This window comes from Hemitrygon akajei, chromosome 18 (genome assembly GCF_048418815.1).
Source record: "Hemitrygon akajei chromosome 18, sHemAka1.3, whole genome shotgun sequence".
In the NCBI taxonomy this organism is placed as follows: domain Eukaryota; kingdom Metazoa; phylum Chordata; class Chondrichthyes; order Myliobatiformes; family Dasyatidae; genus Hemitrygon; species Hemitrygon akajei.
In genome coordinates this window covers 25,294,493-25,321,103 of record NC_133141.1, presented here as the reverse complement: position 1 = coordinate 25,321,103, position 26,611 = coordinate 25,294,493, and the positions used below count along the sequence as shown (strand labels likewise).

Sequence of the window (26,611 nt, the reverse complement as noted above, 5' to 3'; positions counted from 1 at the left end):
GCTGACCAGATTTTTTTGACACCATCTTGGTAACTAAAGTATTTTAAATTAGAAATCACTTCTGTAGCTCTCCTTTGCATTATTTTAAAGCCTCAATATCCTCTACCATGTAGAAGATTTAACATGGATATAGTATTCTAACTAGAGCTTAAATAAGGTCATACACACAAACAGAATGGAATGCTCTATTTTAGAGTAAATTGTCCTGTGAATACAACCTAGAAACCTGTTCCTTTCAGCTATAGATTTATGGTATTAGTCATGAACTTTTGTAGAGTGATGCACTGGCTTCAAATCTGTTCCCTGCAGGGTATAAGTAAAATTTAGAATTAGACTTTTCAATGGCTTCGAGCAAGCTGTGATGAAAAACCCCATGCTTGCCTTATTCTTGTGCCACACATGATTGATTTTAATAACATTGTTTTTAACTATCTGTGTTGATTGTCGCAGCAGCTTGTCACAAAACCAATGAGAGAGTATAGACAGACATTACAATGTGTTTTGTTTGCACTGTTAAGAAAGCAGTAACAATGAAGTTTCAGCTTGCCACTAACTGTTCTATTCTTTCAGAAGCCACCTGTACAGTTTCCACAATCCTACTCTGTTTAGATCCTCCCTAGACATTTTTACCTTCTGTATTGTTACAGGTGTTGTGATATTCATGCCATTTACATTGTGCACCATTGGCAAAATATCGCTTTGGATGGTTTTACAAAATTGTACTTCTAGGTGCAGAAATAATGCTTAGATTACCAGCAGACAATTGAGGCATGGAAGAAATCATGTCAGAATTTCATAAAGCCATCTTATATATGTTCGTCTTGAATCACCTTCCAGTGAATTATTATTGTTACATCTATTTGAAAAGTGCATATCCTATTACTTTGGACACTAATACCTGGGACCTATGTCTCAATTTTATGTCAAGTAAGCCCTTCAGTGACTCAGTACTCAGTCAGGGTCATGCCTAATATTCACAATACCAGCATGATATGTATACAACTATGTATATTACACAACACAATGTATTTGACAGCATCCAGGAATGAAAGGGTTACCGTATGAGGAACGTCTGTCAGCTCTTGGGCTGTATTCTCTGGAGTTCAGGAGAATGGGGGGAATCTCATAGAAACATTCCAAATGTTAAAAGGCCTGAACAGATTAGATATGGCAAAGTTATTTCCCATGGTAGGGATTCTAGGACAAGAGGGCACGACTGAAGGATTGAAGAACATCCTTTTAGAACTGAGGTGCTGAGAAATTACTTTAGTCGGAGGTGGTAAATCTGTGGAATTTGTTGCCACAAGCGACTGTGGAGGCCAAGCCATTGGGTATATTTAAGGCAGAGATAGATAGGTTCTTGATTAGCCAGGGCATCAAAAGGTATGGGGTGAAAGCAGGGGAGTGGGGATGACTGGAAGAATTGGAACTGCCCATGATTGAATGGCAGAGCAGACTCAATGGGCCGAATGGCCTACTTCCGCTCCTATATCTTATGTTCTTATTTTATGAATGACGAACTTTTATTATTCCACTAGGAAATCAGATACCACTTTTTAACTAAAAATTTATACAAAATAAGTAGTTGAATAAACCAGTGGCTAATCTTTTCAACCAAACTCTCAATATTTAAAATCATTGTCAAAAGAAACTATCACCTTTCTTACAAAATACTTGCTGTTTTCTGGTAGTGTCCATAGCATATAACCAAATTATAAATGGTTCACGTTTTGGCCTTTTGAAAACATTTTGTGAGAACTGCACATAAACCAAGATTTTTTCTTTCTGTGTTCACTGACATATAATTTTCTGACCAGAAAATCCAAGGTCATGAACTTGGAAACCAAGAACCCAGCCACCATCTCCAGCACTCTATGAACCATGTAATGCTCCTAGATCTACAAAAGGTGGTAGCAAAAGAAGGCAAGTTTTGGGTCACAGTAGAACACCAAGACAATCTTATAGAGTGCCTGCAAATTTTCCCTGCAATCTATATTTGATGATGTGTCCCAAGGTTTAATTAAAAGCTATGCACCAACATAATTGAGATTCCCTTAATATTTCTTCTGTCAAGAAGGTGATAGTATCCGACATGGCCAGATCACAAGAAGTGAGTAATTGTCCATTGTTATCAAAAAAAGTTTGATCCTTTAATATATAAGAATATTTTGTGCAGTGACCCTTTGAAGAATTATAGCATTAGACATCAATGCTGAGGAAGTATTGCTAAAGAGCTGATACAAACCAGCCCTCTGTATTTTAACCGGATTTGTGATAGTTGGTCCAGTCAGCCTGAATGAGAAAGTCAATACAGCTTTATACTCTATAGTCTGCATTTCACAATGATGATGTAGTAGTACTTCAAACAGGCAGAATTTAGGTCTTGATAATGCTTACCAGTAAAAATTCTCATACCAGTGTTCAGCTGCATCTTGACAGATTTGATTGCATTATTAAAGAACAGTACTCAAAGTGAATGTTACCCACCCTTCCAGTTCCGTGTGAATTTGACAAGCTTCTGAAGTCAGTTGGCCTTCCTCTAGTTTCTTTGAAAAATTCTGAAGATTTGCAGGACTGCAATGATGTAATCAAAGGAAGTTTGATCCTAAATATCTAGGCCATATGATAATTCTTGGTTGATTAGCTAGAACAATTCCAAAGGCGCGTATTTGGTTTCCTTTGTTACCTGTGAGAGGAGACACATGACCTGTTAGATTCTCTGTGCCCATTTGACAAATAGAAGGTAACTTGGTCTTTGACAATTGCATAGAGGAATTTATTTTCTGGTGAAGCTCACCAAACTCTTGCTTCTCCAATATATTTAACATCTCCATATTTTATAGTGGAAGTTCTGAGATGTGGGGTTGATTGTGTTAGACTCTGGTGCTGAATTGCATGTCTGTCAAATAATAGCCATCTTGAACTTTGTTCATACCTACTCAATCCTCTGTGGGGAAATAATTCCATTGGATATTGCCAGTGATGAGGTAACAAGTCTGAAATTTTCTCCCATCAGTATATCACCTAGATTCCACAGCAAATGTCTACAAAGAGAAGATTATGCTGATTCGATGCTTGGAACATAGAACAATGAATAGTACCGCATAGGAACAGGCCCTTCAGCCAAGAATGTTGTGCAAACCAAAGGAATTAGTAATCAAATGGCAACTATACTAGTCCCTTATGCCTACACAATGTCCATATCCCTCCATTTTCCTCACATTCATGTCCATATCTAAACATCTCTTAAAAGCCTCTAACACCACCCCAGAGAGCACATGTCACGTACCCACCATTCCCTGTGTAAAAAAACTTACCTCCCACATCTCCTTTAAAATTACTCTCTCTGACATTAAATGCACACCCTCTGGAATTAGAAATTTCAATGCTCGGAAAAAAATACTGTCTACTCTATCTATGTTTCTCATAATCTTATAAATCTCCCCTCGGTCTCTGCCATCCAGAGAAAACAACCCAAATTTGTCCAACCTCTCATTATGGCACATGCCCTCTAATCCAGGCAGCATCCTTATAAATCTCTTCTGCCCCCTCCTCAAAGCCTCAACATCCTTTCCTATAATGGGGCAACCAGAACTGTATGCAATACTCCAGAAGCAGCAAACTAGTTTTATAAAGCTGCAACATAACTTTTGAACTCATTGCCTCGACTAATAAAGGCAAGCATGCCATGTGCTTTCTTAACCACCCTATCAACCTGCATAGCCACTTTCAGGGTGCTATGAACTTAGACCCCAAGATCTCTCTGCTCATCAACACCGTTAAGGGTCCTGCCTTTAACAGTGCACTGTCTCTTTACATTTGACCTACCAATGTACAATACTTCACATTTGTCCAGGTTAAATTCCATCTACCATTTCTCCATGCATATTTGCAACAGATCTATATCTTGTTGTATATTTTGCCAGCCTTCTATGCTATCCACATCACCACCAATCTTCATTTCATCTGTAAACTTACTAACTCACCTATCCACATGTTCATCCAGGTCATTTATATACATCACAAAGAGCCGAGGTCCCAGTGCTGATCCCTGCGGAGCACCGGCAGCTAGAGTAAGTCCGTTCGACAACTACCCTCTATTTTCTATGGGCAAACCAATTCTAAATCCAAACAGCCAATTCACCATTAATGCCATGTATCTTAATCTTCTGGATGAGCTTCCTATGAAGGACATCTTCCCCTTTCTACCTATGTCATTAATGCTAATGTATACCATGATCTCTGGCTGCTCACCCTCCCCCTTGAGAATATTCTGCAGCCACTCCAAGACATCCTGGATCCTAGCACCTAGGAGGCAAGACACCATCCTGGTGCATCTTTCTTAGCCACAGTATCTCCTGTCCACCCCCACCCCCAGCTGTCTCCCTACCGCTATTGCTCTGCCTGATTTTACCCTTCCTTGCTGAGCCTCAGTGCCACTGGTCTGACTGCTGCTGCTGTGCTCTGACAAGTAATCCCCACCCCACCCCAGCAGTATCCAAAGGGGTATAGTTGTTTCTGAGGGGAATGGCCACAGGAGTACCCTGCGCTGACTGCATGCTCCCCTTCTCCTGGTAGTCACCCATCTACTATGTGAACACTGCACTCTGTAAAAGTTTTGTCTATGAGGTTTCCAGCCTCCCAGATGGTCCTGAGTATATAAAGTTCCAGCTCCAGTTCCTTGACTTTGTCAGTCAGAAACTGAAGTTGGATGTACTTCCTGCAGATGTAGTCATCTGTCAGGCATCCTGAAATCCCACATCTCATATGAGGAGCATTCCACTGCCTGAACCATCCTTCCTACACTGAACTAAGGACTAAGGATTTACAGCCAAAAAACTTCTTACCTGTTCTTACCTGTGCCTCCTCACTGAAACATTTCAGTTCATAATCACCTAGGTTACTTACTCAGCCTCTTCTCGCCCAGCTTATTATACTTTAGATCTGACTTCTCAAGACCAAATTCCACAATCAAAACAAACGATAACCCGTGACGCAACACCCTTAGCTCCACCTGTTCTCACCGAAGCCTGTTGAACCAAAGTCTGACCACTCCAGCACTGGCCCACTCCAACAATGGCCGCTCCCACAATGGCCAGTTCGCTTACACCTTGCTTCTTTTTATTGGCTCAAATAAAACTCACTCCTGATGAGACTTGTTCTTTTCAAATTGCTCCCCTCACTGTAATGATAGCGCTCTCTTATTAATTTATAGAAATGCTAGACTTTTTTGCATTTCTAAGTGGAAAGAACTTTGAAAAAGAAACATGATAAGATTTTACATGGGGTGCTGAAAATTTCAAAGTGGTTTGACAAAATACTTCTCCACTTGTGAAATATAGTGCCTAGGTCTCCAAAATACTGTAAGGCATAGGAGCAGAATTAGGCTATTCGGCCCATTGAATCTGCTCTGCCATTCAGTCATGGCTGTTTTATTTCAAACCCCATTCTCCTATAACCCTGAACTCTCATACCATTAAAATTGTACATTTCTGATTTTACGCGTACAGTAGCAGTGTAGAGAATTAGAAAGTGTGCGTCGCTAAAGCAAGTGATTCTGTACTTCCCACATGTTTGAGGGCCCTCTAAACTTATTGCTCAAAATCAGCTCAGAATTATCACTGATTGGATAACCTTCTGGTGAACCACAGGTATGGAGTTAGATTATCACCTTGCAGCTGCCAGCATTCGTTCAAAGAGATAATAGCTAAGTGGGTGATTTTGAAAATATGATTCCCACTTAGTGAAGTACATCATGAAGTACAGATTTTATCTTTTCCAAACCTTGCACTCATAGGAATTATAATGGATGTTATGCATATGATAAATCATCAAGATGGGCAGCAGGGTTTAATTGACTGTGTGTCACTTTTTTATACATAGAATATTTACAGATAATTTGAACTAATACTGAATTGTACTGGTGCTCTGAAAACACGGTTACACATGTAATATTGCACAAATATTCAACTGTTCCTAGTCATCAGAGTCCTTTGGGGTTTGCTTAGCTTTGAAGCATCTCATTTCCTTCTGCCAAAGAATCAATCACATGTGCCATGGTGACTAAGAACGATAAAAATCCACCAAGTACCATGAAGGTCTGAGTAACTGGGAACATCATTTTTTTTTTCGAGCTGTATCTGGTCATCCAGCTCATCTGAGGCATATTTGGCATCATAATATCCATAAAGTACTGCTAAACATCACAAGGGTCATGGTTATTTGAAGCAGCTACAAAGTCTATTTCTTAAAACAATATTTTTTGGCTCAACATTAATAGCGGCAGAGCAGAAAATAGAGAACTTCTGAGAAGCTAGCTCTCCATGAGGAGCAGCCAGCCAGCTGTTCAATAGCAGCAAGCTGCCAGCCAATAAGCAAAGGGAAGCAAAGCTGCTAGCAAGAGGCAGCAGGCAAGCAGCAAGCCAGCAAACAGCTAAAGCAAGCAAGCAAGCAGCAGCAAAAGCAAGCGAGCAGCACTAGCAACACAAAAGAGGACTTTGATTTTGGTGCTAGTCTCAAAAGTCTAGTAGGGGCAGTAGTGGGAGCACAAGATTTATGAATTAACTTGGAAACTTAAATTAATATGCCAGGCTGCTCCTGGCCCATTACGTTATTATAGTTTTGTTATGCTTATATAATGATTACCTCCTGCAAATGCTAACTGTTATCACCGTTCCCCCTGCAGCATTACTTTTATAACAGAGTCAACATTAACAATAATTCACCATGTGCCAGATATATTTATTACAGAGAATTTTCCTGTAAATGTGGACTATATTGCAGTGACTTTAATAGCATAAGAATAGAAATGGTGGCATCCTGAAGAATGAGCAAACCAAAGGAGCAGTACCAGCCTGAAGTTGAGCACAGAACTAACTTATAGTCAGTATTAAAACCACATACTTTCCTGTTAATAAGCTGGTCTCAAGCTCTTCTTGCTATCCTCACCATGCCCTTGCGATCATGTTGCCAAATTCAAAATTACCCTTGCATTTTATGACTTTATCCATTTTTCCCAATGAAAATGTGAAGTTAGTGGGCTTCCTGCACTAGTAACTATGTCTATTCTCTATTTGTCACCCCAGGAAACATTCCTATTATGTAACCTTAGCATTACTGGTGCCAGTCATGAATATACACAACAGCAAGTACACACTCAAAAATGGAATCTAAATTCCAGTCTAAAGTGGGAAGTTTGTAAAAGTGGAATATACAGAAGGATCTGAATGTGTGCATGTGCTCTTCTTGAGTACATCCCTACTGCTTCAGAGACCCTTCATTGGTTTCTCCAACACTTTGTCACCACAGGTTTTACTTGCTTGGTGACTGCTAATTTACCCTTGATAGCTTCATGAGTAAAGACATTTAAAACCAAGGGATCAAGGTTGGATGACCAGAGTGTAATCAATTAGTCCATTTAAGCCTGGCCGCAGGAAAAGAGCTGGGATAAGGAAGAGGTCAGTCCACATTTGAAGAATGGGCATATTTGGGGTATGTTCTTGTTCTGCTAAGTCTCAATTTTTTCAGGAAAAGAAGCAGTGAGAAATTGGATGAGGAAATTGCTGCAGAGAAAGAGAGATGCTTGAAAGTGATTCCAACATCACACTAAATGAAGCTTCAACCTTGAAATGGTAGCCATCTGTCTAGAATTTCTATGCTGTGAAATTCATGAAGGGTTCTGTTCTGTTTATTTTAATATATTAAAATTTAAAATCTTTTAATATATACTAAATCCAATAATTAAAACAAAATCTCTGTTCCTATGGTGACAATAGGCAAGAGATTTTGGGGAAAAAACTGCTGAATTATGTTAAACAATTCTATCAATGAATTTAATAGAATTCTTACTTTCATCTCTATTGAAAATATTTTACTGCATAAGTTTCAAATATATTTACAAATGAATTTGGTGGCATATAGGTCAACCAGAGCTATTATGGGGTTTATTTATAAAAATATTTCAGTAAACCAACTGGAGGATTTGAAGTTTTTAATCCTTTTTCAGCTCATTGTACTCCTAGAACAGCTTGTAATTATTCTGTCATAAGAGGTGTTGCCAGTCTGTTGAGAGAAGAGAGTCAGAATTGTTATTGGCCCAAAGTGAAAGGAGTTATGATTAAAGGAAACATAGTAGTTAGCATGTCATCAAAGGGAATGCAGAGGTTAAAAAATGTATCATGGAGGGATGTGACCTAGAGTGAGAATGATGTGGAAGGAACGTGATTAGTATGCCATTGAGCTGATGGGGACTGTGGTGACTATAAGAGGTAGAATGTACTGATTGGTTGATTTGTCACAATTAGAAAACTCTTATGAGATGGTGGTCAAGATGAGGAGGGGGAATTGTAAATGGTCACTGGCATCTCAATCTCTTTCAGGAACATTATGCAGACATGGTGAACTGACGTGGCCTCTTTCTCTGCTGTAAAATTCTATAGAGCCGATCTGACTGTGATGTTGTAAGTTAGCAGACTGATTGATACCTTTGTTATGTATGTAAGTGGGAGAAGGGAATCAGCAAAGAATGGTTATAAAAAAAGCAGCATGCATTTATGTGAGCTGCAGAAAATTGAGAAAGAAGATGTGAAAGTATGAGCTGTTGCTTGGAGATTATAAAAGTATAATTTTATCAAGTACCAGGATGGGGATAGACGATGAAATTTACATTTGATCATCTGAAATGAACACCCATTCATGTTTTAAGAAAATTATGAAAATTATCTCTGTGATGTTTTACATATAGATTCATCGCGCGATGTGAGGCTAGTATTAATCTGGGATGGTGGGACAAACCAGTTTCTTTACAGGTCAGTCATATAGATGCTACTTATGATCATTATTGGAAGCCTGCCATTTATAGTCATGGTGGAGTCTGACTCAAGTCAATCAGTAGCAAAGCTATGAGTGACTTTATATATTCCTTACTAATGAAGTATAAGTAATAGTTAGTATGTCTATTCTATTTGTATTACAAGTGTAAAGAAATTCTTAACTAATCAAAAATGTGTTTTCAATATTTCACTATAGTTTATGTTTATTACTGCTATGATGAAGATACATTGCTGGACATTTGTTGTGATTTCAAAGAAAATAGAATTTTATTGGAAATCCTTACTCATAGCATAGCCTTAGCCTTGGGAGAAAGAGGGTGAAATGACAGTTTGGATGGACTTGCTTTGAACAGTGTCATGAATGAATGAAATGATCTGCTCAAAGAGGCAGTAGGAACAGATTGTATTAACAGGCTCAAAAGAGTTGGATAAATATCTGGAAAAATTAATTAATTGGAGATACGACAGGTATGGTGAAATATGATCATTAGTAGGAACTGAGAATTATCATGTTTACCAGAGTGAACATTTCTGTTGCTGTACAAAAGAATGAATAAAGTATTATTGGTTTTCTGTAACAACGAGATGGAAAATACAGATAAATCAGCATCATACATAATTCTGTTCCATCTGTTTCAAAAGCTCCTATAATCAGATCATATTGCCTCCTAATATTTATACATATTTATAAATCTCTGTGTAATACACATACAAATACATACACATGAATAAAGTGTAGCTCAAAACGGTTTGCTCACATGTTGAAGACTCTGTGATTTAAATATTCATAGTACCTCATTTTCATTGAAGCTCAGTTGCTTCAAAACATGTGGATTTGCTTTACCAATTTTGAAAGGTTTCAGAAATCATGACATTTTGTGTGAAAATCTGTGTCATTTCCTGCTGGGGCTGGGGGAGGAGGAAAGTGCTGCCATCTTTCTAAGTAACAGTAAACTACAGCACCATTTATGTTTTCCTTAATATAGAACTGATCCTTTACAAAGCATCTTTTCACAACACTGCAAAGTGGCAGGCACTGGCATTAGATTTCTCAAGCACAAACACTACAGAGGAAACTAATACACCTCCAACTCACAGAAAACCCCATCATGTAAACTGTAGGGTTTGTTCGATACTACATCTCATCCACCTAAACTCACAGCTGGCTGGTGTGAAGGTTTGACGACAATCTCCTTCAGCTTTCAGGATTCCTCAATGATCATATTTCACTGTAGCCAATGTGACCTAACTGAAAACCATGTCTGTTGAGTCCATATTATCAATAGAACTGTGAAGCTTTTAAAATAATATTTTAACAGATTTCAATAAAGCAATGCAGTCATCGGCATTAGGTTTGGTATGTGTTTGGAAAATTAGGGTCTTTATCCCACTCCATCCCCCATACCATTTTTGTTTTGTTTCTTTGAAAATGTGTATACTTCAATATATATTGGAAATAAGCTGGAATGACAGATTATTTTTTAAAGTTGACTTCTTGACCTGAAAGGGTGAAATAAGCTAAAGCTCTTTATTACTAATCATAGTGATTTTTCTTTGCTGAATTTTAATTCTAAAGATTGATTTCTTTGACTATTAATTTCAATAGCACAATATTCAATGAGGTCTGCAAACAAATTATATACAATTGTTAAATCATCTGCTACTAATTATTTGTGAATAGAAGCTGATAAGAAAATTAATAAAGCATTATTTTAACAGTACAGTTCAAAATGTGTTTTCCTTTGTGTGGTGTTAACTTATTGCATTGAACTAAAATGTATTTCCATTGTTATGTTTGATACATTTTGAAATTTGTGCCCTTCCTAACAAAGGGTACCTTTCTCTTGAGAGGTTTTGGCAGCAAACAAAAAATCTTTTCTCAGCCTTGAGTCACTCAAGTTATTTTCAAGCTACAGTCAGTCAGAAAGATTTTGAATTCAGCTATCAGTGCACAACACAACCACATTCTGTAATTCTGTGACATTTTTATACCCACGTAGAACAAGTCAGCTTTGAGAATTGTGGTAGACAATAGGAAATATTTTGTTAATTTTTTTAAGTGCAGGTCTCCCTTAATTTTTGGTTATACTTGTGCATTTCTCCTTGTCTGTGCCATTTACATTAGAAAGGGGTGAGGTACAGAATGAGACAACCTGCTAGGAGCTACACAGTAACTTGCATTAACTATATATCTGGTTTTCACTTTGAGAAAGCAGCTAGTCTGTGCTTCTGTACTTCATCCACCCTTCTTTGTTTCTTTATCGAGGGTTGATTCTTACTGCCTCAATATTTGAGTATTTGAACATCAAACAAAAATAAATCCAATTATTGTCATGGCACAGCCCAGATATATTCCCTTCCTTCTTGTAGGACACATGGCACTTACCAGTTCAAACGTCTGCAGATAATCTGTTCCCAGATCCTCCATTGTTGCCTGTTTGTTCTACATTATCACATTTATCACAGAATTTGAAGAAATCTGTAGAAATTTGCGAGTGTCTTTGGTGACAAACCAAATCTCCTCAAACCCCTAATGAAATAAAGCCACAGTCATGCCTTCTTTGTAGCTGCATCAATATATTGGGCCCAGGATAGCTCCTCAGAGATATTGACACCCAGGAACTTGAAATTGCTCACTCTTTCCACTTCTGATTCCTCTATGAGGAATACTGTGTGTTCCCTCATCTTACTCTTTCTGAAGGTGGAGATGTTATTTCCTATCTGCACAGGTTGTGGTCTTCTGGTTAGATTCTAGTTGCAGTGTGGTATACAGAGGCCCAGGTTTTGAGAACTGTATGAATGATTGTGTTACAAATTGAGCTGTAGTCAATAAACAACATCCTGACATAGATATTAGTATTGTCCAGGTGATCTAAGCTCCACAATTTTACAAAGTTCTCACGTTCCTTAATAATCTGTCATTCCTAATACCTACTTGTGTGGTTTTGAATCAATTTTTATTTGTTAATACTCCTCATGATGTGCCTTAGGATATTTGACTTTGTTAATCACTATATAAACAATAGTTGCTAATATAGTGGATCGACTTTCCTTGCGCATTTGTTTTCTGAGGACCATTATAGTACAACTATCACAGTGTTGCCAGCATGAGAAAGAATTATTTCTATTGTTATAATACATCACATCTATGAAGTTACAAAAAAAATGATTTGCCCCACTGATGGAAGAGTACAGGTCTCATAAATGTGCTGTGCATCAGTGTAATGACCTAAGATTTCATTAAGTTGCTCAGGTGGGAAGAAAGGAGTTGCACTTACGTAGCATCTTTCACAACCATGGGATATCCCAAAGTGTTTTATGCCCAATAAGTCAGGTGTTGTTATAACTTGGAGAAAAATAAGATGGAGTGTAACACTGCATTCAAGCAATTTTGCTCTTACCTCCTCAAAGCCTCATTTTATATTTATTCCATTCTGTCTTTTTTTGACATCAATGGGTAAACAAAAATGATAAAAGTACATATATTTTTGCTCTGTCTTCCAAAGTACATATGCAGTCATTGGAAGTGCAATTGATTTGTTTACTTGTCATTTTGTCTGTTCTTTTTTCTCCCCAGTCACTTACATGATTCTAAAAAATATTCCCTTTTATTTCTTGGCATGGATATACAGTCGTCATTGTAGCTGATGCTGCTGTTGCGTTGTAGCCAGGAAGTTTGCAAGATTTCTCTGAACAGCACCTAAACTGGTGGCCATTTGTCCTTGCCTGGGCACAAAGTCACTGACTGACTCATCTCCAAATAGCTTGAAACTAAGAATCGTATTTTATTGTTTTTTTTAACTACTCAAGTTTCACAATGACTATTTGTAAACCTACAGATCTTTCAGTGGTTAACGCAGAAGCACTGGAGCATGGTTGTGATGGTTACTTGCTTGTCTGGTTTGTGTTTTTAAGGTCATTCATCAAGGTAAGTAACTGCTGCTGGGGTTTCAGGACAGTTGCAATTGTTTGCAGTATCAGACTCAAGTTCATGACTGACATTATCCTTCAAAAAGGTTGCGTCTGTAAAAGAAAATGATATCCAAAGCTGGAAGTTGTTTATTTGCACCCAGGAATATGCGCAATTGGGACACAAAGCAAATATGTGGCAAATAGGATCACTGAAATTTTGGCATTAGGTAATAATCCACAAATTCTACCAAATCTTACATCTGAAATACATCCTCTTCCCAAAGCAAATTATAAGGCCTTATTTATCCATGATACTTCAATCACACTTGCTCTTCAATGCTGACCTCAGATGCTGTAAAATCAACACTTTTCTAATCTTTTATTGCAATTTTGATCGTTGAGAAGTTATTGCCCACTGAGATCTGTTCTGCACTTTTTGATCCTTGTGATGCATTTTCTTGAACGAATCAGATTAAAAAGCAAAAATGGAAAAAATCTTGTAAAAAAATGTTCAGTGAAATCTCTTTGATAGAATCATATCAGTACAACCATAGTGAAAATAAAACAATGCTGTAGGGAGGCTACTGGGTGGATGGGCTTTCTTCATCCACACCTTACTTTGTCATTATAACCATTGACAGGGGCTTCTCTTTGGATCTCCCTGTTGATCTGGGTAGCCTAAGGACTTGGGATCAAGGTCTGGCCTAGATCTACTTATGGCCAGTCAGGACACATGAATCACATAGATGATCAGGTTGCTATACATAGTGATCCTTCATATCATTGTTCATACTTAACTGCAAATCACAACAAGAGCTTTGGGAAATCAGTTGCATTAACTGGATCATTGACTACAAAGTAGGGGCCTTCTATTCTAATTTGATAAACTGCTATGAAGCAAGAATGCTAATAAGTAGACAAAGTAACAGATAGCTTACCCCTTCTGATCTTTTTTTTCATTCTTCAATTGATATGCATCCTCAAAACACACTCAAAATGGTAAATACCTTACCATTTTCTCTCTTGGTACAGATTTGGAAAGCTAACTTGAGTTTAGCTTCGTAGAATCAAGGATTAACTTTGTTCACTGTATACATTTATATATATTAGGAATTTGCTGTGATGTGTTGGCGTGACATGCAACAAAAGCAACATTCAATAATTATTAAGAATTTCAGAAAATAAAGTTAGAAGTATGGATATGGAATAAAATGTGCATAGATATATTAATACCAGCATGTATTTATAATGAAAACAGCATTGTAAAAAATGGTTTAAAATGTTTATAGTGCAGTGACTGAAGTAATAATAGAGAAGGTGGGGGCTAACTAGAATGATTGATCCGATTAACTGCCTGGGGGGAAATCTTTTAAGATGGTGTGAAGTTTGTGTTTTAATAGTCCTATAGTGCTTTCCAGAAGGGAGTTTTTGGAAAAGGCAACTTGTTGGGTGGGCAGTGTCCACAATGATTTATCCTGGCTGCTTCTTTGTCCTGGACACATACAAGTCCTGCAGTGATGGGAGATTGCAGCCAATAACCTTTTCTGTTGACCTGACAGCTCACTGTATTTTTCATATATTGTGAGAGGATGCTGCACTGAACCAGACAGTAATGGCTCATGTGAGGATGCTCCCTATGATAGCAGTGTAGAATTGCAACAGCATGTTCTGGGGAAGATGGAATTTTACCGCATGCCGCAAGAAGTACATCCTCTGCCGAGCCTTTGAGTTAATGAAGGAGATGTGGTTCTCCTACATGAGATCCTGTGAGTAATGATGCCCAGGAACCTGAATGTGGGTGTATAGTGCGGGATCATACAGAGGGTTATGGATATATTGAAACAAGCTGCCAGAGAAAGTGGCAGAGGCTGGTACAATAATAATATTTAGAAGACATTTGGACAGGTTCATGAATAGGAAAGGTTCAAATCAGGAGTTCCCAACCTGTGGTCCACAGACTTTTTGCTTAATGGTATAAAAAAGGTGGGAACCCCTGATTTAGAGGGATATAGGCTAAATGCAAGCAACTGAAACTAGATCATGTAACAACATGGTCAGCAAGGACAAGTTGTTCTAAACAGCCTGTTTCCATGCTCTGTGACTCTATGACCCTGTGACCCTATCTGGTTCTCATTTTTGAAGAGGACAAGAAGTTCCAAGCTGATCCTTAAACTCAGCAAAATGACCATCCAGTGCAGAAATGAAATACAAGAAATTGGCCTTTGTGCTTAAAATTCAAGTACTGAATTCAGTCTGCACACCAAGATGATTGTTTTCATAACATGTACAGATAAAAAGGAACACATCATGTAGATGTTGAAGGCATTATTTTTTAAGGAACTCATAAACCACACAACAGCAATCCAAATACAAAGAGAACAGAAGTATCAGGATCAAAACAAAAGGTAAGACAAGTAGGAGATGTAAGGTAGCAGATCTGTTCAGTATTACAAGATCTGCATGGATGTACAGTCATGGAAGAAGTACTGTAAATTGTCACTTTGTGATGGCAACAACTTCCTTTACTGCTTTGCTTCACTAACTGCGCTTCACTGGCATTACTATCATTGTTAATAACTTTTGTTGCTGCTGCTGCTGCTGCTTCTGCTTGGAAAAATTCTAACACAAGGTCGCTTAAAAAGTCAACAAATAACTAACTCTAAAACCCCTGAACCAACACATTATCTAGCTCACCATCACTTACCAATATCTGATAGGTGTTGTTAAAGTCAAAGCTGAATTTATTATCATATGCACAAGTACATGTATGCACAGGCGCAATGTAAAACTTACTTGCAGCAGTATCGCAGGCATAGAACATTAGATAAGCAGTATTCACATGAAAAACTTAAACACACAGTATATTAAACAATTTTTACAAGAAAGAACACAGAACAAAAACAAAATCCATTTTAATGCAAAGTGATCATTGTGTTGCTAAACTGTGGTGGTTAGGGTTGTGCAAGTTGGTTCAAGAGCTGAATGGTTGAAGGGTTCTAGAACATGGTGGTGTGGGACTTCAGGCTCCTGTACCTCCTGCCTGATGGTAGCTGTAAGAAGTTCCAAGGTGGAATTTCTATCTACCATATGGAAGACCTGGATTTGATTCTTGGTCAATGCAGCACTTATGACGTATAAGTTTCAAATATGTGAAGTGTTACTTGAGCACTTCAACTGCTTTCTTTCGAGCTAATAAATTGTATTGTAGTTTTGCTACAAGAACCAAGGTTTTCTAGGAGCCATGCTTTAAAGGGTTATGCTTACTAAAATGTCTATGCACACTCTGTGAAGTGTGCACTTACTTGTAAAATTTCCTTAAGGTGAACAAATGCCATTTTTATATTCCCAGAAGAATAACCTTCACTGTTGCTGTTAGACAGAAGTATGCAGAAGAAACAATAGAGATACAGACTATTTCAGTAATCACTGCATTCTGCTTGCATATTGTCCCAACAGACTGCAAATTGTGCAGGCAATCCATGCAGAGATGGAATCTCCTCAGGCACCAATATTTCATGAGTTCAGTGTGGTACCATCATTTGCGATACCATTGGTCTTTATCGTGTGCCTTCCTTATGCATTGACCCTACTCCTTCATCTAATGTCCAACAGTGATATTTGATGCACATAACGAAATCCTACGAGTTGCTCTCTTCCACTTGCAAACTCTGCTAATTTCCCCTGCTGTTGTGTTGCAACTCATTGTTCATGGTGTGTGAGCTAAATACACTGCTCAGAAATCAAAGGCTAAAGAATCCTAGCCTTTTTAACTAGCTTTTTGCAAATACCTAAAATTGGAATTGTAAATATTCACACAACAGCTTATGCAATGAAGGAATTTCAGACAAAACTGACTACAATTCACTACAGCATCCATTTGTACTGAGGCTGAAAATCTAAGGTAAACAGAAAGTGCTTGGATATCCAGGACCATCTACAGATGAGCATTTTAAAAGTGGAAATTTAAGTTAATAAATAGGGAAATTGATTTAATAACATAGAACATAAACCAGTACAGTACTGAACAGGCCATTCAACCCACAATATTGTGCTGATCTTGATGCCAATTTATACTAAATGTCTTCTTCCTGTGTATTATCTATATCTCTCCATTCCCTTCATATTCCCATCTAAAAACCTCTTAAGCTCCACCAAACTACCTGCTTCCACTACTACCTCATTCCAGGCACCCACCACTCTGTGTAAAAAAAAATGGCCCCTTTATGTTGCCTTTAAAATTCCCCGCTCTAACCTTAAAAGTGTGCCATCTGGTGATTGTCATTTCTGAGGGAAAAGATTATTGCCGTCTACCCTATTTATACCTCTCATAATTTAAAAAAAAAACTTGTATTAGGCCTCCCTTTAGTTTCCAACACTCTAGGGAGAACAACCAAAGATTATGCAACCCCTCCTTTTACCTTCTAATGCCGGCAGCATCCTAGTAAATCTCTTCTGCACCCTCTCCACGTCCTTCCAATGGGGCAACCAGAACTACACACAATACTCCAAGTACAGTTTGACTAAAGTTTTTATTGTCACATGTACTGAGGTTTATGAAAAACTTGTTTTTTGATTACCATTCGTACAGATCAAATTAATTACACCAGTGCATTGAGGGAGTAGAAGGTAGAGCAATAACAGAGTGTAAAATAAGATGTTATAGTTACAGTGCAGGCAAACAATAAGGGTCAAAGTCTTAACAAGGTAGATTGTGAGGTCAAAAGTCCATCTTATTGTACATAAAGGACTACATCCAAAAAAGCCAATCTGACAATTTACTTAGCAGCTACTATAGCAGTTGATGATTTACAGCATTTCTATATTTTTAAGCATAAAACTAGCTGCATTATTGGAACAGTAAAACTAACAAATCAAGTTATATTATTTTTGAGGGGTTTTATTTAGACTAGTGTGGTGAACAAAAAAAAATGAAGATGTGCTTTCAGGGTTAGCTCACTGTCAGGGCTCCATCTTCAGAATATTAAGTAATAGATAAAATATTAAAGATTATAGATTAGCTTTATTTGGCACATATACATTGAAACATCAAAAGATACAGTGAAATGTTTTGTTTATGCCAATGACCAACACAGTCCGTGGATGTGTTGGGGACAGCCTGCAAGTGTCGTCATGCTTCCAGGGCCAACATAGCATATCCACAACTTACTAACCCATCTGTTTTTGGAATGTGGGAGGAAACAGGAGCACCCAGATGAAACCCACGCTATTAAAGGAAGAACATACAGACTCCTTACAGACACTGGCAGGAATTGAACCTGGGTCGCTGATCACCGGCACTGTAAAGTGTTGTGCTAACACTATGCTACCATGCCAACTAAAATGAACAAAATGATGAGGAACCAGGTCAGGGAAAATAATCTGTTTTAAGATGCTAATGACCCAATCTGAGCTCCAGAGATCTGCTAAGTTCTGCTCCCCACCACTGCATCAAAACAGGAATTCTTTGCGTTCCACATAAGAGAGCAGGCCTAGAACTGAACTTCAAAACGTGACTATATTGTGTCCAAAACTAAGAATCTATAGAGAAATAGAGAGTTGTAGAGAACTACAGCACAGTAGCAGGCCCTTCAATCTATCTAAGTTGTACTGAACTTGTCCCATTGACCAGCTCCTGGACATAGCCCTCCATACACCTCCCATCCATATATTTATCCAAATGTCTCTTAAATGTTGAAATCGAACCCACATCCACCACTTCCACTAGCAGCTCATTCCATACTCTCCCCATCCTCTGAATGAAGAAGTTCCCCTTCATGTTCCTCTTAAACATTTCACTTTTCACTCTTAACCCATGACCTCTTGTTCTAGTCTCACCCAAGCTCAGTGAGAAAAGCCTGCTTGCATTTACCCTATCAACAGTATACCCTTCATTCTGGATCAATACACAGGAGAAATTGGAGAACCATCCATGAGCAGAGAAACTGGAATAGTTATCATCATCACACATGACATGACAACTGACCTTCCTGTGACATTCAGCTCCCTTTTCCACCTTGACAGAAATCCATGACCTAATCTGAGTTTTCCTTTAAAGAAGAGAGCTCTAATGTGCCAAAAGCACCTGCACCTACACCTCCTCCTCACAACCACTAAAGACCCCAAACAGTCCTTCTAAGTGAGGTAACATTTCACCTGCAAGTCTATCAGGATCATCTACTGTTTCTAGTACTTCCAGTGAGGCCTCCTGTACATCAGTGAGACCCAACATAGACTGGAGGACCACTTTATCAAGCACCTTAAAAAAGGTAAAATCTCCTGGTGGCTAAGCATTTCAATTCAACTACCAAGTCCCATTCTGACATGTCTGTTGATGGCGGTCTCTAATGCTACGATAAGACCACCGACTCAGGTTGGAGGTATTCTGTCTAGGTAGCCTCCAAACTGATGACATGAACATTGATTTCTCTAACTTACAGGAATTTTTGTCCCTCCTCTCTTCTTCCATTCCCCATTCTGGTTACCTTCTCACCCAATCTCTTCTCCTCACCTGCCCATCACCTTCCTCTGGTGCCCTCTACATTCCAAAGATGCATGGGTTAGGGTTAGTAAGTTGTGGGCATGCTATGTTGGTGCCTGAAGCATAGCGACACCTACAGGCTGGCCCCAGCACAATCCTCACTGATCTGATTTGACACAAATGATGCATTAAACCGTGAGATATAGGTGCAGAATCAGGTTATTCAACCCATTAACTCATTGCTTATTTACTATCCCACTCAACCCCATTCTCCTGCCTTCTCCCTGTAACCTTTGATGCCCTTTGTCCTCCTTAGCCATCTGTGACAATGAATTCCACAGATTCACTACTTCCTCCTCATCTCCGTTCTAAAAGGGCATCCTTGTATTCTGAGACTCTATCCTCTGATCCCTGACTCTTCCACTATAAGAAGGAGTCTATATACTTTCCACATCCACTCTGTCTAGGCCTTTCAAATATTTGATCGGTTTCAATGAGATTCCCCCCCCCCCATTCTTCTAAACTCCATCGAGTACAGGCCTAGAGCCATCAAACACTCCTCATATGCTAAGTCCTTCATTCCCGGGATTATTCTCGTGAACCTCCTCTGGACCCTCTCCAATGCCAGCAATCCTTTCTTAGATAAGAAGCCCAAAACTGCTCAGAGTACTCCAAGTGCAGTGTGACCAATACCATATAAATCAGCATTACATCCTTGCGTTTATATTCTAGTCCTCTCAAAATGAATGCTTAGATTGCATTTGCCTTCCTTACCACCAACTTAACCTGCAAGTTATAAACTAATCTTTAATCTTTAAATCTTTTAAAAAGGTAGAAACTTTGTTTACTCTTAATTACTCTACTCCTGCACCACATCTGTCAAGACTCCCAGTGGAGGACTCAATCCCACCCCCATGTTGCCTAACCCTAACTGTTACCAATGGGTAATTTTAGGCTTTTTGGTAAACAGAATCATACAACTTTCAAATCTGTTTGATTTATCTGCCTTACTGTTGCCTTACAGTTATAGAAAGTGGATTCTCTCAGCAGTGCTGAATACTTCTCCTCTACATGAGCTGGCTGAACGTTGACCCCAGTTGCCACAGTGCAGTGCAGATTTATAGACATTGGGGAGGTCTGGTGAAAGAAATGAAGGACAATTGTGTCACAATTGTTTTGTGTCACCACAGGCTTGGAATACTCTTGGTCATTTCGCAGATTTCACAGCAACAGTGTCCAAGACTGGTTCAACTGGAAATAGTTTAGTAATAATAATGCAACATTTGTGCTCTATGCTAGTCATGGCCAAAGTGTCACTCCAGGTTTATGCTTTGAAACCCAGACTGATATTCTTTCATCATTTTCCCCACTTGCTTACCTCAATGTAAGAGTAGGCCTTTCAGCCGATCAACCCCTTGCCAGCTCCTGGTGGAGCAATCCAATCAATCCATCCCTTCCTTCCTTATTCCCTTGTAGCCTGGGTAAACTGATAGACAGAGAACAAGGTGGGCAGTATGTGGGTATGGATATCTTCCTCCTCAGAATGAGGATGCTTTGCTTCTAGTTCGGTTCTGAGAGAGCTAATGAGACTAATGTGGAAACTGCGGACACTTCCACAGTAGGGACAAGAATTCCCTGTTGGGGCTGAGAGGGATGGTTTGTGAGGCTTTAGTGTGCTCTCCTGATGCATGGGATCAAGGTTCTCAATAACAAGCCGAATGCTCCCTCTCCATTTTGAGTGGTTGTGGAACAGAGAGTTGGGAGGCAGTGGCATATATGGCGCATTTCTTTAAGGAGACTTTGCGCACATCCCTGACACTTATCCTAAGACTGCCTGGTAACCTCTCCTGTGACAGAGGTCAGAATAGGATGCCTTTTTCAGGAATCTGGTGTTCACTACGTGAATCATATGGCCTGCCCGCAGAGTCAACTGAGTGTAATTAGGGCCTCAGTATGGGAGGGGATACTGGTGTTGGTTCGCATATCCTTCCATTTAATTTGGAGGATTTTACAGAGACAGGTTGGTGGTACATTTCCAGTGCCTTGGAAACAGTAAACTTACAAGGTGTTCAAGAGAAACCAGGCACTGGGGGACATACAAGAATGCAATTTTCAAGGGGGAATGACAAAAGAACGGTGACTATCTTGACCTGGCATTCATAAGTAATCCAGATAACATTAAGGAATTGAAAGTTATAACAGCACTGGGGAGAATCATATCAGAATGACCAGGTTTAGCATCTCTCTGGTTTACTTCAGTTTTAATTTGTCAAGATGAGCAGATTCAGATGAAATTTAAAAAATAGAGTATCAGACAAATTAAAACTGAAGTAAACCAGTGAGTCTTATGTCAGTGGTAGGAAAGCTATTGAAAAGAGTTTTTAGTGATGGGATTTGGAAAGCCATAGCTTAATTGGGGACAGTCAGCATGGCTTTGTGTAGAGCATCTTATTTTACTCAACTGATTAAGTTATTCAAGGAGGTGACGAAGGTGAATGATGAAGTTAGAGCTGTGAATGTTGTCTACATGGATTTTAGTAAGGCGTTTGACAAGGCTAATGGAAGACCCAATAGATGTTTATAAGATTGGGAGAGGTATGGATAGAGTAGAAAGGCCTAATACTAATATATATCTTTTAAGGTAAGGGGGGGGGGGTAGTTCAAAGGCAATGTGTGGGGCAAGTTCATTTTTAACACAGAGAGTGATGGGTACCTGAAATAATTTGCCTACAGCCAAAAAACTATAGGAGCATTCAAGAGGCTTTTAGATAGGCACATGAATGTACATGAAATGAAAGGAAATGGACATTATGTAGGCAGAAGGGATTAGCATAGTTGGGCATTTGCTCACTAGTTTAGTTAGTTCAGCATAACATAACTGATGCCAAGATTAAGAAAAGCATTTTTGATGGTCCACAAATTAAACAGGTCATCAATGACAAACAATTTGAAGAACTTCTAGTGGGACCAGTGAAAGTCAAGGTGGATAGAAAGAGCTTTTTCAAGTTCAGTATATAAAAAAATAAAGAAGATATAAGAGTGGATATACAACTACTAGAAAATGAGGCAGGAGAAATAATAACGGGGAGCAAGGAGATGGCAGGTGAACTAAATGAGTATTTTGCACCAGTCTTCAGTGTGGAAGACACGAACAGTGTGCCAAGTGTTGAAGGGTGTGAGGGAAGGGAAGTGAGTGCACTTACTATTACAAAGGGAGAAGGTGCTCAAGAAGCTGAAAGACCGAAAGATACATACTGTAAGTCACCTGGACCAGATGAACTGCACCCTAGGGGTCTGAAAGAGTTAACGGTAGAGATTGTCAGAATCAGATTATCATTGGCATGTGACGTGAAATTTGTTAACTTAGCAGCAGCAGTTTAATGCAATACATAATTTAGCCAAGAGAGAAAAAAATAATAAATAAAATGAAACATAATAATAAATAAACAAGTAAATTAATTATGTATATTGAATAGATTGTTAAAAAATGTGCAAAAACAGAAATACTGTATATTAAAAAAAGTGAGGTAGTGTCCAAAGCTTCAAAGTCCATTTAGGAATCAGATAGCAGAGGGGAAGAAGTTGTTCCTGAATCGCTGAGTGTGTGCCTTCAGGCATCTGTACCTTCTACCTGATGGTAACAGTGAGAAAAGGGCATGCCCTGGGTACTGGAGGTCTTTAACAATGGACATTGCCTTTCTGAGACACTGCTCCCTAAAGATGTCCTGGGTACTTTGTAGACTAGTACCCAAGATAGAGCTGACTAGATTTACAACCTTCTGCAGCTTCTTTTGGTTCTGTGTAGTAGCCCCTCCATACCAGACAGTGATGCAGCCTGTCAGAATGCTCTCCACGGTATATCTATAGAAGTTTTTGAGTGTATTTGTTGACATGACAAATCTCTTCAAACTCCTAATGAAGTATAGCTGCTGTCTTGCCTTCTTTGTAACTACATTGATATGTTGGGACCAGGTTAGATCCTCAGAGATCTTGACACCGAGGAAATTGAAGCTGCTTGCTCTCTCCACTTCTGATCCCTCTATGAGGATTGGTATGTGTTCCCTCGTGAAGTCCACAATCAGCTCTTTTGTCTTTCTGACGTTGAGTGCTAGGCACCATTCCACTAGTTGGCATATCTCACTCCTGTACGCCCTCTCGTCACCACCTGAGATTCTACCAACAGCAGTTGTATCGTCAGCAAATTGTGGAGGCATTAGTAATGATCTTTCAAGAATCATTGAACTCTGACATAGTTTCAGAGAACTGGAAAATTGCAAATGTCACACCAGTCTTTAAGAAAGGAGGGAGGCAGCAGAAAGGAAATTATAGACCAGTTAGCCTGACCTCAGTGGTTGGGAAGATGTTGGAGTCAATTGTTAAGGATGAGGTTATGGAGTACTTGGTGACACAGGACAAGATAGGACAAAGTCAACATGATTTCCTTAATGGAAAATATTTCCTGATGAACCTGTTAGAATTTTTTCAGATTACAAGTAGGATAGATAAAGGGGATGCAGTGAATGTTGTATATTTGGATTTTCAGAAGGCCTTTGACATGGTGCCACACATGAGGTTGCTTACCAAGTTATGAGCCCATGGTATTACAGGAAAGTTACTGGCATGGTTAGAGCATTGGCTGATTGTAAGGAAGCAGTGAGTGGAAATAAAAGGATCTTTTTCTGGTTGGCTAGCAGTGACTAGTGGTGTTCCACAGGAGTCGGTGTTGGGACCGCTTCATTTATTGCTGTATGTCAATGATTCAAATGATGGAATAGATGGCTTTGTTGCCAAGTTTGCAGATGATACGAAGATTGGTGGAGGGGCAGGTAGTGTTGAGGAAACAAGTAGGACGCGGAAGGACTTAGACAGATTAGGAGAATGGGCAAGATAGTGACAAATGAAATACAGTGTTGGAAAATGCATGGTCATGCACTTTGGTAGTAGAAATAAATGTGCAGACTATTTTCTAAATGGGGAGAAAATCCAAAAATCTGAGATGCAAAGGGACTTGGGAGTCCTTGTGCAGAACACCCTGAAGGTTAACTTGCAGGTAGAGTTGGTGGTGAGGAAGGCAAATGCAATTCATTTTATGAGATCTAGAATATAAGAGCAGGGATGTGATGCTGAGGTTTTATAAAGCACTGGTGAGGCCTCACCTTGAGTAGTCTGAATAGTTTTGGCTTCCTTATTGAAGAAAAGATGTGCTCAGTTTGAAGCAGGTTCAGAGGAAGTTCACAAGGATGATTCCAGGAATTAAACGGCTATCATATGTAGCATGTTTGATGGCTTTGGGCCTGTATTCACTGGAATTCAGAAGGATGAAGGGGGACCTTTCGAAATTTGAAACGTTTCAAATGTTGAAAGGCCTAGACAGAGTAATGTGGAAAGGATGTTTCCCATGGCTGGGAAGTCTAAGACAAGAGGGCACAGCCTCAGATAGAGGGGTTTCCATTATAAACAGAGATGCAGAGAAATTTCTTTAGCCACAGGGTGGTGAATTTGTGGAATTTGTTACCACAGGCAGCTGTGGAGACCAGGTCATTGGGTGTATTTAAGGCAGAGCTTGATAGGTTCTTGATTGGCTGTGGCATCAAAGGTTACAGAGGGAAGGCCGCGGAGTGGGGCTGAGGAGGGGGAAAAGGATCAGCCATGATTGAATGGCAGAGCAGACTCAATGGGCCAAATGGCCTAATTCTGCTCCTATGTCTTATGGGCTTATGGTCACATGGAAGGTATTGAAAGGATATTGTTGAAAATTTTCTTGACAACCACAGAGCACCAAACTATATGCAGCTGGTTGACAGCATGCTTTTAAACATATAAAACCATGAAGTGCAACATGTCACTAAAGATTCATTTTCTGCATGCCCATTTAGACTTCTTCCCTTGCAAGTCTTGGTGCTGTCTGTGATGAGCAAGGTGAAACTGCGGTCATGGAGAAATGGTATCAGGGCAACTAGAATCCATCAATGCTGGCTGATTATTGTTGGACACTAAAACAAGAAGCCCCAGACACTTGAGTACAAACAAGAATCATCAACAAAACATTTTTAACATAGTTGAACTATTGCAAAGTGTCAGCACTGTTATGTGATTAATTAAATAATATTCAATAAAAGTTAATTTTTTGTTTCTCCAAATTCCTATTGTTATGTACCCCGTAAATGGGTCACTTACCAGCAAAGATAGAGAGGTCCGTTGAAGTCTGATGGTACTATTTTTAACAGTATTTATTGATAAAAATACACAAAAATAATATCAATGCAACCATACAGATAATATACGTCGTCAATACTAAATCTAAAAGCGCGGGTATAATAATAATCAATAAGAAATAACTCTATCGTTGTCTAGGGGATAATGTATTGTCCGATGGAAATATAAAAGTCACTCAAGTTCATTCAAGCTGCAGCTTTTGGTTGGAGAGAGAGACGGATTAAAACTTGCCCATTCCTTTTATGATGTCAATCCTTCGAGAGTCGTTGGGGCTGATTTCTCCTTTGTTGTTAGCTAAAGCCGTTCTTCTGTGGCAAGGCCCACCAATTCTGAGGCAAATGGAAAAGGACGCACGTGGCTTTCCACCGGCTTTCGCTATTACGCTGTTACAGGATTTCTAGCGTTTCTTCTGGTGCGTCTGAGGGGCTGTTGCCACAGACCCTCTTTTATCCCCACTTACGGGGTCTCAGATGTCAATCAGGATGGAGGGATGCCTCCCCTCAACCAGCCCACTTTCGGTCATTCCCTGAGGGCTTCAAATAAATAGAACCGTACTCAATACACAATTCCGTCTCCAAGAGACAATGGCCGTTTCCCGTAGCTTTGAATCGCCGAGGGACCAAGACATTCCAAACGTCTCTCTCTCATTTCCTGGGTCTCCTGACCTGAATTAATAGCGATCTTGCGATTCTCAAAAAGGAGGGGGCACAGGCGTAACACTATGTGATACAAGTAGTCTGAAATTATATTTATGTTCAACTTCAAGCGGTCTACTATAAGCAAAAAACATTTGAGGAAGCAACACTTTCAAAAAAAATTTGTTGTCCAGTGTATTCTATCATGTGTGAGACCTGCAGCTCCATGTGTGATAGAGCTGGCCATTAGTATTGAACCACACATGAAGCCTTCTAAGCCATGAGCTGCTATAGTTCCATACAGCAAAGGTCAAGGAGAATATTAATAGTGGTGAAATAGAACAGATCGGAAGTGAGTAATGAATCACAGGAGGAGGCAGAGGTCAGGGCAGGGGGAGAGTAGGGAGAGACAACAGTGAAAGAGGGAAGGGTCAATTGGGTAAGGGGTGGAACCTAATGACATGAAGCGATATGGTGGGGTGAAGGTGTAACATTTAAAGATCTTTCTCTTAGATCAATGTCAAAACACCTTTCAAGAG

The 26,611-nt window shown here is 39.2% G+C and overlaps 1 protein-coding gene across 1 annotated transcript in view; it reads left to right on the top strand.

The window, feature by feature from the left end:
- The window catches only part of pou6f1 (POU class 6 homeobox 1), an 85,943-nt gene extending 75,394 nt beyond the window's left edge, over positions 1 to 10,549 (top strand). Inside the window, exon 13 of the mRNA XM_073071123.1 lies at positions 7,528 to 10,549. The gene's annotated coding sequence lies outside the window, so the exon portion shown is untranslated. The remainder of the gene's footprint in view (positions 1 to 7,527) is intronic.
- The last annotated feature ends 16,062 nt before the right edge of the window (positions 10,550 to 26,611 follow it).